Below are 13,982 nucleotides of genomic sequence, written 5' to 3'. Positions count from 1 at the left end.
ATGTCTGTCAATGCGCAGTCTATTTTATTGCAATGAAGTCCAAGCCAAAAGCCTACTCTTCCCTGACACTGCTTTTCCTCCGATGCCTACAAGTACCTTTCTTTCATGCATTGTAGTGTTTCTCCAAGGTGTAACCTGAGGGCCAGGTTTGCAGGCAGTGGTTGGTTGCTCTTGCTCATGCTCATACTCATTCTCATGCTCTTCAAGAGTGTCATGAGGCTGAGGTAGTGCTGCTATCATGGTACCTTCCACCCGGAAAGAAACTGCTGCTAGCTGCCTCTATAAGAAAGAAGGAAAGAATGATTTGTATTTCTATAGCACCTTTCACAACCTCAGCACATCCCAAAGCACTTTACAGCCATGAAACTACTTTTGAAGTGCAGTAAGTGTTGTAATGTAGCAAACATGGCAGCCAATGTCTGTTCAGCAAGATCCCACAAATAACAATGAGATAATGACCAGATCATCTCTTTTAGTGATTTTTGATTGAGGGATAAATGCAGGAAACAGGGGAGAACTCCCCTGCTCTTATTCGAATAGTGCCATGGAATCTTTTACATCTATCTGAGAGGGTATACAGAGACTCAGTTTAATCTCTCATCTGAAAGCCGCACCTCTGGCAGTGCAGCACTCTCCCAGTACTGTACTGGAGAGTCAGACTGGATTCTGTGCTCAAGTTTCTGGGACTTGAACCAACAACCTTCTGATTCAGAAGCAAGAGCGGCACCCTTGAGCCAATGGTTTGCTTCTGGCAGCGTGGTAACCCCTGCTTTGAGGGTGAAGGCCAGAAAACTGGCGCGTGTCCTGAGAGATGGCAGTTCAAGCAAATGAATTCTAACCATCACCATTCCACTGGGCCCTGGATCCGTGTCCCCACTGATCAGTGAGTGGGCTAGTCTAATAGTACCTAGAAGACCCTCAAAACTCTGAGAGACAACATGCATCGCAGTTGCCCTGGTATTGAAGCCATTAGCAAGCTGCTCTTTTCTTAGTAAAGCAGCACTTACCATCCCTTTGGTGACGATGTCCAGGTCACCACCATATTGGTGGGGGTCTTGAAATGAGCAGTGCACACATCCACCAGAAACAGGCATGAGCCACATTAACCCATGCAAATCGGGGTCTTATGACCTGAATAGTGGTCCTCAAAGGGACTTCTCCAATAAAACTTACAAAACAGGTGTATAAATTAGTATGCGGGGGAGGGGCGCGGTCAGCCCACAGAAATTGTTAGCCGTGATACTCTCCCCACCCCCTTTCCCTTTAACTGCTCTGGATATACTCAACCCCATTGTGGAGCAGCCAGATTATTGACCATTTCTTGAACGTTCCCTGCTGCTGAGGGACAAACTCTACTGAACAAGGTTTAAAGTCATGACAGTCAGCGTAATACAGGTGAAAGGTGGAGAGAACAGTTCGGGGTGGATCGTGGAACAACACTGGGTGGTTCAGTGCACTATGCCATAGTGTGGCACAGTATAGCCACCATTCCCCATTTCTGGCCATTTCTATAGATCAGGGGTCATACGCCAGCACTCTTGGTTGGGTTGAGAGACGTAAAAAGGGAAAAGGAGAGAATGATCATGTAAAGGACAAATGACTGAAAAAATAAGAACAGGAGTAGGCCATATGACCCTTTCGAGCTTGCTCCACCATTGAATAAGATCAAGCCTTGTATTCACTGGAGTTCAGAAGAATGAGAGGGGACCTCATAGAAATGTTTAAAATTCTGATGTGTTTAGACAGGTTAGATGCAGGAAGAATGTTCCCGATGTTGGGGAAGTCCAGAACCAGGGGTCACAGTCTAAGGATAAGGGGTAAGCCATTTAGGACCGAAATGAGGAGAAACTTCTTCACCCAGAGAGTGGTGAACCTGTGGAATTCTCTACCACAAAAAGTTGTTGAGGCCAATTCACTAAATATAGTCAAAAGGGAGTTAGATGAAGTCCTTACTACTAGGGGGATCAAGGGGTATGGCAAGAAAGCAGGAAGGGGTACTGAAGTTGCATGTTCAGCCATGAACTCATTGAATGGCGGTGCAGGCTCGAAGGGCCGAATGGCCTACTCCTGCACCTATTTTCTATGTTTCTATTCTATGTTTCTATGTCAGATCATTGACCTCAACTTCTCTTTGCTGCCCTACCCCTATAATCCCTTGATTCGCTTAGAATCCAAAAATCTATCTATCTCAGCCTTGAACATACGCATTCACAGCCGTCTGGGGTAAATAATTCCAAAGATTCACAACCTGCTGAGTGAAGAAATTCCTCCTCGTCTCAGCCCTAAATCATAGGAATTAGAATCATTGAAATTTACAGCACGGAAGAAGGATATTTCGGCCCATCATGTCCGTGCCAGCCGACAAGAGGCTATCCAGCCTAATCCCACTTTCCAGCTCTAGGACTGTAGCCCTGCAGGTTACAGCACTTCAAGTGCACATCCAAGTACTTTTTAACATAGAAACATAGAAACATAGAAAATAGGTGCAGGAGTAGGCCATTCGGCCCTTCGGGCCTGCACCACCATTTAATAAGATCATGCAACTTCAGTACCCCTTTCCTGCTTTCTCTCCATACCGCTTGATCCCTTTAGCCATAAGGGCCAAATCTAACTCCCTTTTAAATATATCTAACGAACTGGCCTCAACAACTTTCTGTGGTAGAGAATTTCACAGGTTCACAATTCTCTGAGTGAAGAAGTTGCTCCTCATCTCGGTCCTAAATGGCATACCCCTTATCCTTAGACTATGATGAAGATTTCTGTCTTTACCACCCTTCCAGGCAGTGAGTTCCAGACTGCCACAACCCTCTGGATGAAGAAATTTCCCCTCAAATTCCCTCTAAACAGTCTATCAATTACTTTAAATTTATGCCTACTGGTTGTTGACCACGCTACTAAGGGAAATAGGTCCTTTATATCAACTATATCTTAGCCCCTCATAATTTTATACACCTCAATGAGGTCTCCCATCAACCACCTCTGTTCCAAGGAGAACAAACCCAGACTATCCAATCTGTCTTCATAGCTAACATTCTCCAGTCCCAACAATATCCTCCAAAATCTCCTCTTTACCCTGTCCAGTGCAATCACATCATTCCTGTAATACGGTGACCAGAACTGCACGCAGTACTCTAGTGGTGGCCTATCCAGTGTTTTATACAGTTCAAGCATAACTTCCCTGCCCTTGTATTCTATGCCTCAGCTAATAAAGGCAAGCATTCCGTATGCCTTTGTAACCACCTTATCTACCTGGCCTGCTAACTTCTGGGATCTGTGGACATCCACTCCAAGGTCATAAAACCATAGAAACATAGAAAATAGGTGAAGGAGTAGGCCATTTGGCCCTTAGAGCCTGCACCACCATTCAATAAGATCATGGCTGATCATTCCCTCAGTATCCCTTTCCTGCTTTCTCTCCATACCCCTTGATCCCTTTAGCCATAAGGATCATATCTAACTCCCTCTTGCATATATCCAATGAACTGGCATCAACAACTCGCTGCAGTAGGGAATTCCACAGGTTAACAACTCTCTGAGTGAAGAAGTTTCTCCTCATCTCAGTCCTAAATGGCCTACTCCTTATCCTTAGACTGTGTCCCCTGGTTCTGGACTTGCCCATCATCGGGAACATTCTTCCCGCATATAATCTGTCCAGTCCTCTCAGTATCTTGCAAGTTTCTATGAGATCCCCGCTTATCTTTCTAAACTCCAGTGAATACAGGCCCAGTCGATCCAGTCTCTCCTCATAATTCAGTCCCGTCATCCTGGGAATCAGTTTAGTGAACCTTCGCTGCACTCCTTCAAAAGCAAGAATGTCCTTCCTCAGATTAGGAGACCAAAACTGAACACAATATTCCAGGCAAGGCCGAACCAAGGCCCAGTAAGACCTCCCTGCTCCTATACTCAAATCCCCTAGCTATGAAGGCCAACATACCATTTGCCTACTTCACCGCCTGCTGTATCTGCATGCCAACTTTCAATGACTGATGAACCATGACACCCATTCCTAATCTGCTGCCATTCAGATAATATTCTGCCTTCGTGTTTTTGTCCCCAAACTGGATAGCCTCACATTTATCCACATTATACTGCAACTGCCATGCATTTGCCCACTCACCTAACCTGTCCAAGTCACCCTGCAGCCTCTTAGCATCCTCCTCATGGCTCACACCACCACCCAGTTTAGTGTCATCTGCAAACTTGGAGATATTACACTCAATTCCTTCATCTAAATCATTAATGTATATTATAAAGAGCTGGGGTCCTAGCACTGAGCCCTGTGGCACTCCACTAGTCACTGCCTGCCATTCTGAAAAGGACCCGTTTATCCCGACTCTCTGCTTCCTGTCTGCCAACCAGTTCCCTATCCACGTCAGTACATTACCCCCAATACCATGCGCTTTGATTTTGCACACCAATCTCTTGTGTGGGACCTTGTCAAAAGCCTTTTGAAATTCCAAATACACCACATCCACTGATTCTCCCTTGTCCACTCTACTAGTTACATCCTCAAAAGATTCTAGAAGATTTGTCAAGCAAGATTTCCCTTTCATGAATCCATGCTGACTTGGACAGATCCTGTCTCTGCTTTCCAAATGCACTGCTATTTCATCTTTAATAATTGATTCCAACATTTTCCCCACGACTGATGTCAGGCGAACCGGTCCATAATTCCCCGTTTTCTCTCTCCCTCCTTTTTTAAAAAGTGATAGAAACATAGAAACATAGAAAATAGGTGCAGGAGTAGGCCATTTGGCCCTTCGAGCCTGTACCACCATTCAATAGGATCATGGCTGATCATTCACCTCAGTACCCCTTTCCTGATTTCTCTCCGTACCCCTTGATCCCTTTAGCCATAAGGGCCATATCTAACTCCCTCTTGAATATATCCAATGAACTGGCATCAACGACTCTCTGCAGCAGAGAATTCCACAGGTTAACAACTCTCTGAGTGAAGAAGTTTCTCCTCATCTCAGTCCTAAATGGCCTACCTCTTATCCTAAGACTATGTCCCCTGGTTCTGGACTTCCCCAACATCGGCAACATTCTTCCCGCATCTAATCTGTCCCGTACCGTCAAAATCTTATACGTTTCAATGAGATTCCCTCTCATCCTTTTAAACCCCAGTGTATCAAGGCCCAGATGATCCAGTCTCTCCTCATATGTCAGTCCAGCCATCCCTGGAATCAGTCGAGTGAACCTTCGCTGCACTCCCTCAATAGCAAGAATGCCCTTCCTCAGATTAGGAGACCAAAACTGAACACAATATTCCAGGTGAGGCCTCACCAACGCCCTGTGTTAATGCAGTAAGACCTCCCTGCTCCTATACTCAAATCCCCTAGCTATGAAGGCCAACATGCCATTTGCCTTCTTCACCGCCTGCTGTGCCTGCATGCCAACTTTCAATGATTGATGAACCATGACACCCAGGTCTCGTTGCACCTCCCCTTTTCCTAATCTGCCACCATTCAGATAATATTCTGCCTTTGAGTTTTTGCCACCAAAGTGGATAACCTCACATTTATCCACATTATGCTGCATCTGCCATGTATTTGCCCACTCACCGAACCTGTCCAAATCACCCTGCTGCCTCTTAGCATCCTCCTCACAGCTCACACCACCACCCAGTTTAGTGTCATCTGCAAACGTGGAGATATTACACTCAATTCCTGCATCCAAATCATTAATATATATTATAAAGAGCTGAGGTCCCAGCACTGAGCCCTGCGGCACTCCACTAGTCACTGCCACCCATTCTGAAAAGGACCCGATTATCCCGACTCTCTGCTTCCTGTCTGCCAACCAATTCTCTATCCATGCCAGTACATTACCCCCAATACCATGTGCTTTGATTTTGCACACCAATCTCTTATGTGGGACCTTGTCAAAGGCCATTTGAAAGTCCAAATACATCACATCCACTGGTTCTCCCTCATCCACTCTATTAGTTACATCCTAAATAAGTGCCAGGAGATTTGTCAAGCATGATTTCCCTTTCACAAATCCATGCTGACTTGGACTGATCCTGTCACTGCTTTCCAAATGCGCTGCTATTTCATCTTTAATAATTGATTCCAACATTTTTCCCACTACTGATGTCAGGCTAACTGGTCTGTAATTTCCCGTTTTCTCTCTCTCTCCTTTTTTAAAAAGTGGTGTTACATTAGCTACCCTCCAGTCCATAGGAACTGATCCAGAGTCCATAGACTGTTGGAAAATGATCACCAATACATCCACTATTCCTAGGGTCACCTCCTTAAGTACTCTGGGATGCAATCAGGCCCCGGGGATTTGTCGGCCTTCAATCCCATCATTTTCCCCAACACAATTTCCTGCCTAATAAGGATATCCTTCAGTTCCTCCTTCTCACGGGACCCTCGGTCCCCTAGTGCATCCCGAAGATCATTTGTGTCTTCCTTCGTGCAGACAGAACCAAAGTATTTGTTCAATTGGTCTGCCATTTCTTTGTTCCCCATTATTAATTCACCTGAGTCCGACTGCAAGGGACCTATGTTTGTCTTCACTAATCTTTTTCTCTTCACATATCTATAGAAGCTTTTGCAGTCAGTTTTTACTTTCCAGGCAAGCTTCCTCTCATACTCTATTTCCCCCCTCCTAATTAAACTCTTTGTCCTCCTCTGCTGAATTCTAAATTTCTCCCAGTCCAAGGTTTGCTGCCTTTTCTGGCCAATGTATATGCCTCTTCCTTGTATCTAACACTATCCTTAATTTCCCTTGTTAGCCACGGTTGAGTCACCTTCCCTGTTTTATTTTTACTCCAGACAGGGATGTACAACTATTGAAGTTCATCCATGTGATCTATAAATGTTTGCCATTGCCTATCCACCATCAACCCTTTAAGGATCATTTGTCAGTCTATTCTAGCCAATTCACGCCTCATGCTGTCAAAGTTAGCTTTCCTTATGTTTAGGACCCTAGTTTCTGAATTAACTGTGTCACTCTCCATCTTAATAAAGAATTCTACCATATTATGGTCACTCTTCCCCACAGGGCCTCGCACAACAAGATTGCTAAATAGTCCCTTCTCATTACACATCACCCAGTGTGTAATTCCTGGGGCATTGGAACCAGTACAAACCGGACGGTCTGCACCTGGGCAGGACCGGAACCAATGTCCTAGGGGGAGTGTTTGCTAGTGCTGTTCTAGAGGAGTTAAACTAATATGGCAGGGGGATAGGAACCAATGCAGGGAGACAGAGGGAAACAAAATGGAGACAAAAGCAAAAGACAGAAAGGAGATGAGTAAAAGTGGAGGGCAGAGAAACCCAAGGCAAAAAACAAAAAGGGCCACTGTACAGCAAAATTCTAAAGGGTCAAAGTGTAATAAAAAGGCAAGCATGAAAGCTCGGTGCCTCAATGCAAGGACTATTCGGAACCCAGGATAGGGCTCTGAGCTAGTTAGAGTGGGTGAGAGCTCAGATGAACAGGACCCAAAGAAAGAATGCAAAAGGCAGGAGGCAACAGAGCAGAGTAGCACTGGGGTAAGTGTAAACCACAAGGTGATAGGAAGGGACAATATGTATGAATATAAAGGGGCTGCAGGAGGGGTCAAAACTAAAAATCATGGTTTAAAAACTAGTATTAAAACACTCTACCTAAACGCACGCAGCATTCGAAATAAAGTAAATGAGTTGACGGCACAAATTATTACAAATGGGTATGATTTGGTGGCCATTACAGAAACGTGGTTGCAGGGTGGCCAAGACTGGGAATTAAACATACAGGGGTATCTGACAATTCGGAAAGATAGACAAGAAGGGAAAGGAGATGGGGTAGCTCTTTTAATAAAGGATGATATCAGGGCAATTGTGAGAGACAATATTGGCTCTAATGAACAAAATGTTGAATCATTGTGGGTGGAGATTAGAGATAGTAAGGGGAAAAAGTCACTGGTGGGCGTAGTTTATAGGCCCCTAAATAATAACTTCACGGTGGGGCGGGCAATAATCAAGGTAATAATGGAGGCATGTGAAAAAGGAATGGCAGTAATCATGGGGGATTTTAACCGACATATCGATTGGTCAAACCAAATCGCATGGGGTAGCCTTGAGGAGGAATTCATAGAATTCATAGAAACGGGATTGTTTCTTAGAACAGTATGTTACAGAACCTACAAGGCAGCAAGCTATCTTAGATCTGGTCCTGTGTAATGAGACAGGAATAATAAACGATCTCCTAGTAAAAGATCCTCTCGGAATGAGTAATCACAGTATGGTTGAATTTGTAATACAGATTGAGGGTGAGGAAGTAGTGTCTCAAACGAGCGTACAATGCTTAAACAAAGGGGACTACAGTGCGATGAAGGCAGAGTTGTCTAAAGTACACTGGAAATACAGACTAAATGGTGGCACAATTGAGGAACAGTGGAGGACTTTTAAGGAGCTCTTTCATAGTGCTCAACAAAAATATATTCCAGTGAAAAAGGGCGGTAAGAGAAGGGATAACCAGCCGTGAATAACCAAGGAAATAAAGGAGAGTATCAAATTAAAAACCAATGCGTATAAGGTGGCCAAGGTTAGTGGGAAACTAGCAGATTGGGAAAATTTTAAACGACAGCAAAGAAAGGAAAGATAGATTACGAAGGTAAACTTGCGCAAAACATAAAAACAGATAGTAAAAGCTTTTACAGATATATAAAACGGAAAAGAGTGACTAAAGTAAATGTTGGTCCCTTAGAAGATGAGAAGGGGGATTTAATAATGGGAAATGTGGAAATGGCTGAGACCTTAAACAATTATTTTGCTTCGGTCTTCACAATGGAAGACACAAAAACCATGCCAAAAATTGCTGGTCACGGGAATGTGGGAAGGGAGGATCTTGAGATAATCACTATCACTAGGGGGAAGTGCTGGACAGGCTAATGGGACTCAAGGTAGAAAGTCCTCTGGTCCTGATGAAATGCATCCTCGGGTATTAAAAGAGATGGCAGAAGTTATAGCAGATGCATTCGTTATAATCTACCAAAATTCTCTGGACTCTGGGGAGGTACCAGCGGATTGGAAAGCAACTAATGTAACGCCTCTGCTTAAAAAAGGGGGCAGGCAAAAGGCAGGTAACTATAGGCTGGTTAGTTCAACATCTGTAGTGGGGAAAATGCTTGAAGCTATCATTAAGGAAGAAATAGCGGGACATCTAGATAGGAATAGTGCAATCAAGCAGACGCAGCATGGATTCATGAAGGGAAAATCATGTTAAACTAATTTACTGGAATTCTTTCAGTTTATAATGAGCATGGTGGATAGAGGTGTACCGATGGATGTGGTGTATTTAGATTTCCAAAAGGCATTCGATAAGGTGCCACAAAAAAGGTTACTGCAGAAGATAAAGGTACGCGGAGTCAGAGGAAATGTATTAGCATGGATAGAGGATTGGCTGGCTAACAGAAAGCAGAGAGTCGGGATAAATGGGTCCTTTTCGGGTTGGAAATCGGTGGTTAGTGGTGTGCCACAGGGATCGCTGCTGGGACCACAACTGTTTACAGTATACATAGATGACCTGGAAGAGGGGACAGAGTGTATTGTAACAAAATTTGCAGATGACACAAAGATTAATGGGAAAGCGGGTTGTGTAGAGGACACAGATAGGCTGCAAAGAGATTTAGATAGGTTAAGCGAATGGGCTAAGGTTTGGCAGATGGATACAATTTTGGAAAATGTGAGGTCATCCACCTTGGAAAAAAAACAGTAAAAGGGAATATTATTGAATGGGGAGAAATTACAACATGCTGCGGTGCAGAGGGACCTGGGGGTCCTTGTGCATGAATCCCAAAAAGTTAGTTTGCAGGTGCAGCAGGTAATCAGGAAGGCAAATGGAATGTTGGCCTTCATTGCGATAGGGATGGAGTACAAAAGCAGGGAGGTCCTGCTGCAACTGTATAGGGTATTGGTGAGGCCGCACCTGGCGTACTGCGTGCAGGTTTGGTCACCTTACTTAAGGAAGGATATACTAGCTTTGGAGGGGGTACAGAGACGATTCACTAGGCTGATTCCGGAGATGAGGGGGTTACCTTATGATGATAGATTGAGTAGACTGGGTCTTTACTCATTGGAGTTCAGAAGGATGAGGGGTGATCTTATAGAAACATTTAAAATAATGAATGGGATAGACAAGATAGAGGCAGAGAGGTTGTTTCCACTGGTCGGGGAGACTAGAACTAGGGGGCACAGCCTCAAAATACGGGCGGGCCAATTTAAAACCGAGTTGAGAAGGAATTTCTTCTCCCAGAGTGTTGTGAATCTGTGGAATTCTCTGCCCAAGGAAGCAGTTGAGGCTAGCTCATTGAATGTATTCAAATCACAGATAGATAGATTTTTAACCAATAAGGGAATTAAGGATTACGGGGAGCGGGCGGGTAAGTGGAGCTGAGTCCACGGCCAGATCAGCCATGATCTTGTTGAATGGCGGAGCAGGCTCGAGGGGCTAGATGGCCTACTCCTGTTCCTAATTCTTATGTTCTTCTGTTCTTATGTATGTTCATTCTAGGATGGCCAGCTCTCTTGTTGGTTCCTCGACATATTGGTCAAGAAAACCATCCCTAATACACTCCAGGAAATCCTCCTCTAGCGCATTTGGTTAGCCCAATCTATATGTGAATTAAAGTCGCCCATGATAACTGCTGTACCTTTATTGCACACATCCCTTATTTCTTGTTTGATGCTGTTCCCAACCTCAGTACTACTGTTTGGTGGCCTGTACACAACACCCACCAGCGTTTTCTGCCCTTTGGAATTCTGCAGCTCCACCCATACCGATTCCACATCATCCAAGCCAATGTCCTTCCTTACTATTGCATTAATTTCCTCTTTAACCAGCAAAGCCACCCCATCACCTTTTCCTCTCTGTCTATCCTTCATAAATGTTGAATACCCTTGGATGTTGAGTTCCCAGCCTTGGTCACCCTGCAGCCATGTCTCCGTGATGCCAATTACATCATATCCATTCACTGCTCTCTGTGCAGTTAATTCGTCCACCTTATTCCAAATACTCCTTGCATTGAGGCACAGAGCCTTCAGGCTTGTCTTTTTAACACACCTTGCCCTTTTAGAATTTTGCTGTAATGTGGCCCTTTTTGTTTTTTGCCTTGGGTTTCTCTGCCCTCCATTTTTACTATTCTCCTTTCTATCTTTTGCCTCAGTCTCCATTTTATTTCCCTCTGTCTCCCTGCATAGGTTCCCGTCCCCCTGCTATATTAGTTTAACTCCTCCCCAACAGCACGAGCAAACACTCCCCCTAGGACATTGGTTCCGGTCCTGCCCAGGTGCAGACCGTCCAGTTCGTACTGGTCCCACCTCCCCCAGAACCGGTTCCAATGTCCCAGGAATTTGAATCCCTCCCTGCTGCACCACTCCTCAAGCCACGTATTCATCTGAGCTATCCTGCGATTCCTACTCTGACTAGCATGTGGCACTGGTAGAAATCCTGAGATTACTACTTTTGAGGTCCTACTTTTTAAATTTAGCTCCTAGCTCCCTAAATTCGTCTCGTAGGACCTCATCCCGTTTTTTTACCTATATCGTTGGTACCTATGTGCACCACGACAACTGGCTGTTCACCCTCCCTTTTCAGAATGTCCTGCACGCACTCCGAGACATCCTTGACCCTTGCACCAGGGAGGCAACATACCATCCTGGAGTCTCGGTTGCGGCCGCAGAAACGCCTATCTATTCCCCTTACAATTGAATTCCCTATCACTATCGCTCTCCCACTCTTTTTCCTGCCCTCCTGTGCAGCAGAGCCACCCACGGTGCCATGAACTTGGCTGCTGCTGCTCTCCCCTGATGAGTCATTGCCCTCAACAGTACCCAAAGCAGTGTATCTGTTTTGGGCGGGGATGACCGCAGGGGACCCCTGCACTACCTTCGTTGCACTGCTCTTCCTGCTGTTCACCCATTTAATATCTGGCTGTGTACCCTTTACCTGCAGTAAGACCAACTCGCTAAACGTGCTATTCACGTCATTCTCAGCATCGTGGATGCTCCAGAGTGAATCCACCTGCAGCTCCAGTGCCGCAATGCGGTCCATCAGGATCTGGAGGCGGATACACTTCCCGCACATGTAGTCATCAGGGACACCGGAAGCGTCCCTGACTTCCCACATAGTACAGGAGGAGCATAACACGTGTACGAGCTCTCCTGCCATGACTTAACCCTTAGATAAACTTAATTGGGCAACAGCAATGCTAAATGTTGCTTACTGATAAAGAAAGAAAAAGAAAAACTACTTACCAATCACCAGCCAATCACTTACCCACTTGGCTGTGACGTCACCTTTCGTTTTCTTTCTACTTCTTTTTTTGCCTCCCTGCTGCAGCTGCACCGGTCGGTCTTTATAGGCCTGGGACGCTCCCCGGACTCACGCCTCAGCGACCACGAACTCCCGCTGCCTCTCACGATCGTTATAGGCCTGGGACGCTCCCCGGACTCACGCCTCAGCGACCACGAACTCCCGCTGCCTCTCACGGTCTTTATAGGCCTGGGATGCTCCCCGGACTCACACCTCAGCGACCACGAACTCCCGCTGCCTCTCACGGCCTTTATAGGCCTGGGACGCTCCCCGGACTCACGCCTCAGCGACCACGAACTCCCGCTGCCTCTCGTGGCCTTTACAGGCCTGGGACGCTCCCCGGAGTTACGCCTCAGCAACCACCTGGTGTTACATTAGCTACCCTCCAGTCTATAGCAACTGATCCAGAATCGATAGACTGTTGGAAAATGATCACCAATGCATCCATTATTTTTATGGCCACTTCCTTAAGTACTCTGGGATGCAGACTATCAGGCCCTGGGGATTTATTGTCCTTCAATCCCATCAATTTCCCCAACACAATTACATAAGAAACATAAGAATTAGGAACAGGAGTAGGCCATCGAGCCGCTCAAGCCTGCTCCGCCATTCAATAAGATCATGGCTGATCTGGCCGTGGACTCAGCTCCACTTACCCGCTCGCTGCCCGTAACCCTTAATTCCCTTATTGCTTAAAAATCTATCTATCTGTGACTTGAATACATTCAATGAGCTAGCCTCAACTGCTTCCTTGGGCAGAGAATTCCACAGATTCACAACCCTCTGGGAGAAGAAATTCCTTCTCAACTCGGTTTTAAATTGGCTCCCCCGTATTTTGAGCCTGTGCCCCCTAGTTCTAGTCTCCCCGACCAGTGGAAACAACCTCTCTGCCTCTATCTTGTCTATCCCATTCATTATTTTAAATGTTTCTATAAGATCACCCCTCATCCTTCTGAACTCCAACGAGTAAAGACCCAGTCTACTCAATCTATCATCATAAGGTAATCCCCTCATCTCCGGAATCAGCATAGTGAATCGTCTCTGTACCCGCTCCAAAGCTAGTATATCCTTACTTAAGTAAGGTGACCAAAACTGCACGCAGTACGCCAGGTGCGGCCTTACCAATACCCTATACAGTTGCAGCAGAACCTCCCTGCTTTTGTACTCCATCCCTCTTGCAATGAAGGCCAACATTCCATTCGCCTTCCTGATTACCTGCTGCACCTGCAAACTAACTTTTTTTGGGATTCATGCACAAGAACCTTTCAGTTCCGCGCGGAGGGGTTTCCTGTACGGGCTGCTCCTGCACACTCTCAACTTTGCCATCCTCGCCGGCCGTCCGGACACGCCATGGCGTACCATCTTGCCTTCCGGAGGAGGCGGGGGTCCCCGATGGAGGGCACTCTACGCAGGGGTCCTCCCACTATTCATCGGGGACATGGCCTGGTGCACGGAGCAGTGCCGTGCAACAAATTTTTAAGCCGGTTCACGGACTCCCAGGCCGCCTGCAATTTCTGCGGTCTGGAAGAGTCCGTGTTCCATGTTTTTATGGAATGCACAAGGTTGCAGCCCCTGTTTTATTATTTGAAGGGGCTGCTCCTGAAATTCTGGCTGCACTTCAGTCCCACTCTCCTGATCTTTGGGCACCCTGTGCGGAAGGGAGCGGGTAGGTCCGAAGG

This window comes from Pristiophorus japonicus, chromosome 4 (genome assembly GCF_044704955.1).
Source record: "Pristiophorus japonicus isolate sPriJap1 chromosome 4, sPriJap1.hap1, whole genome shotgun sequence".
Taxonomy (NCBI): Eukaryota; Metazoa; Chordata; class Chondrichthyes; family Pristiophoridae; genus Pristiophorus; species Pristiophorus japonicus.
This window is presented reverse-complemented; position numbering follows the sequence as displayed.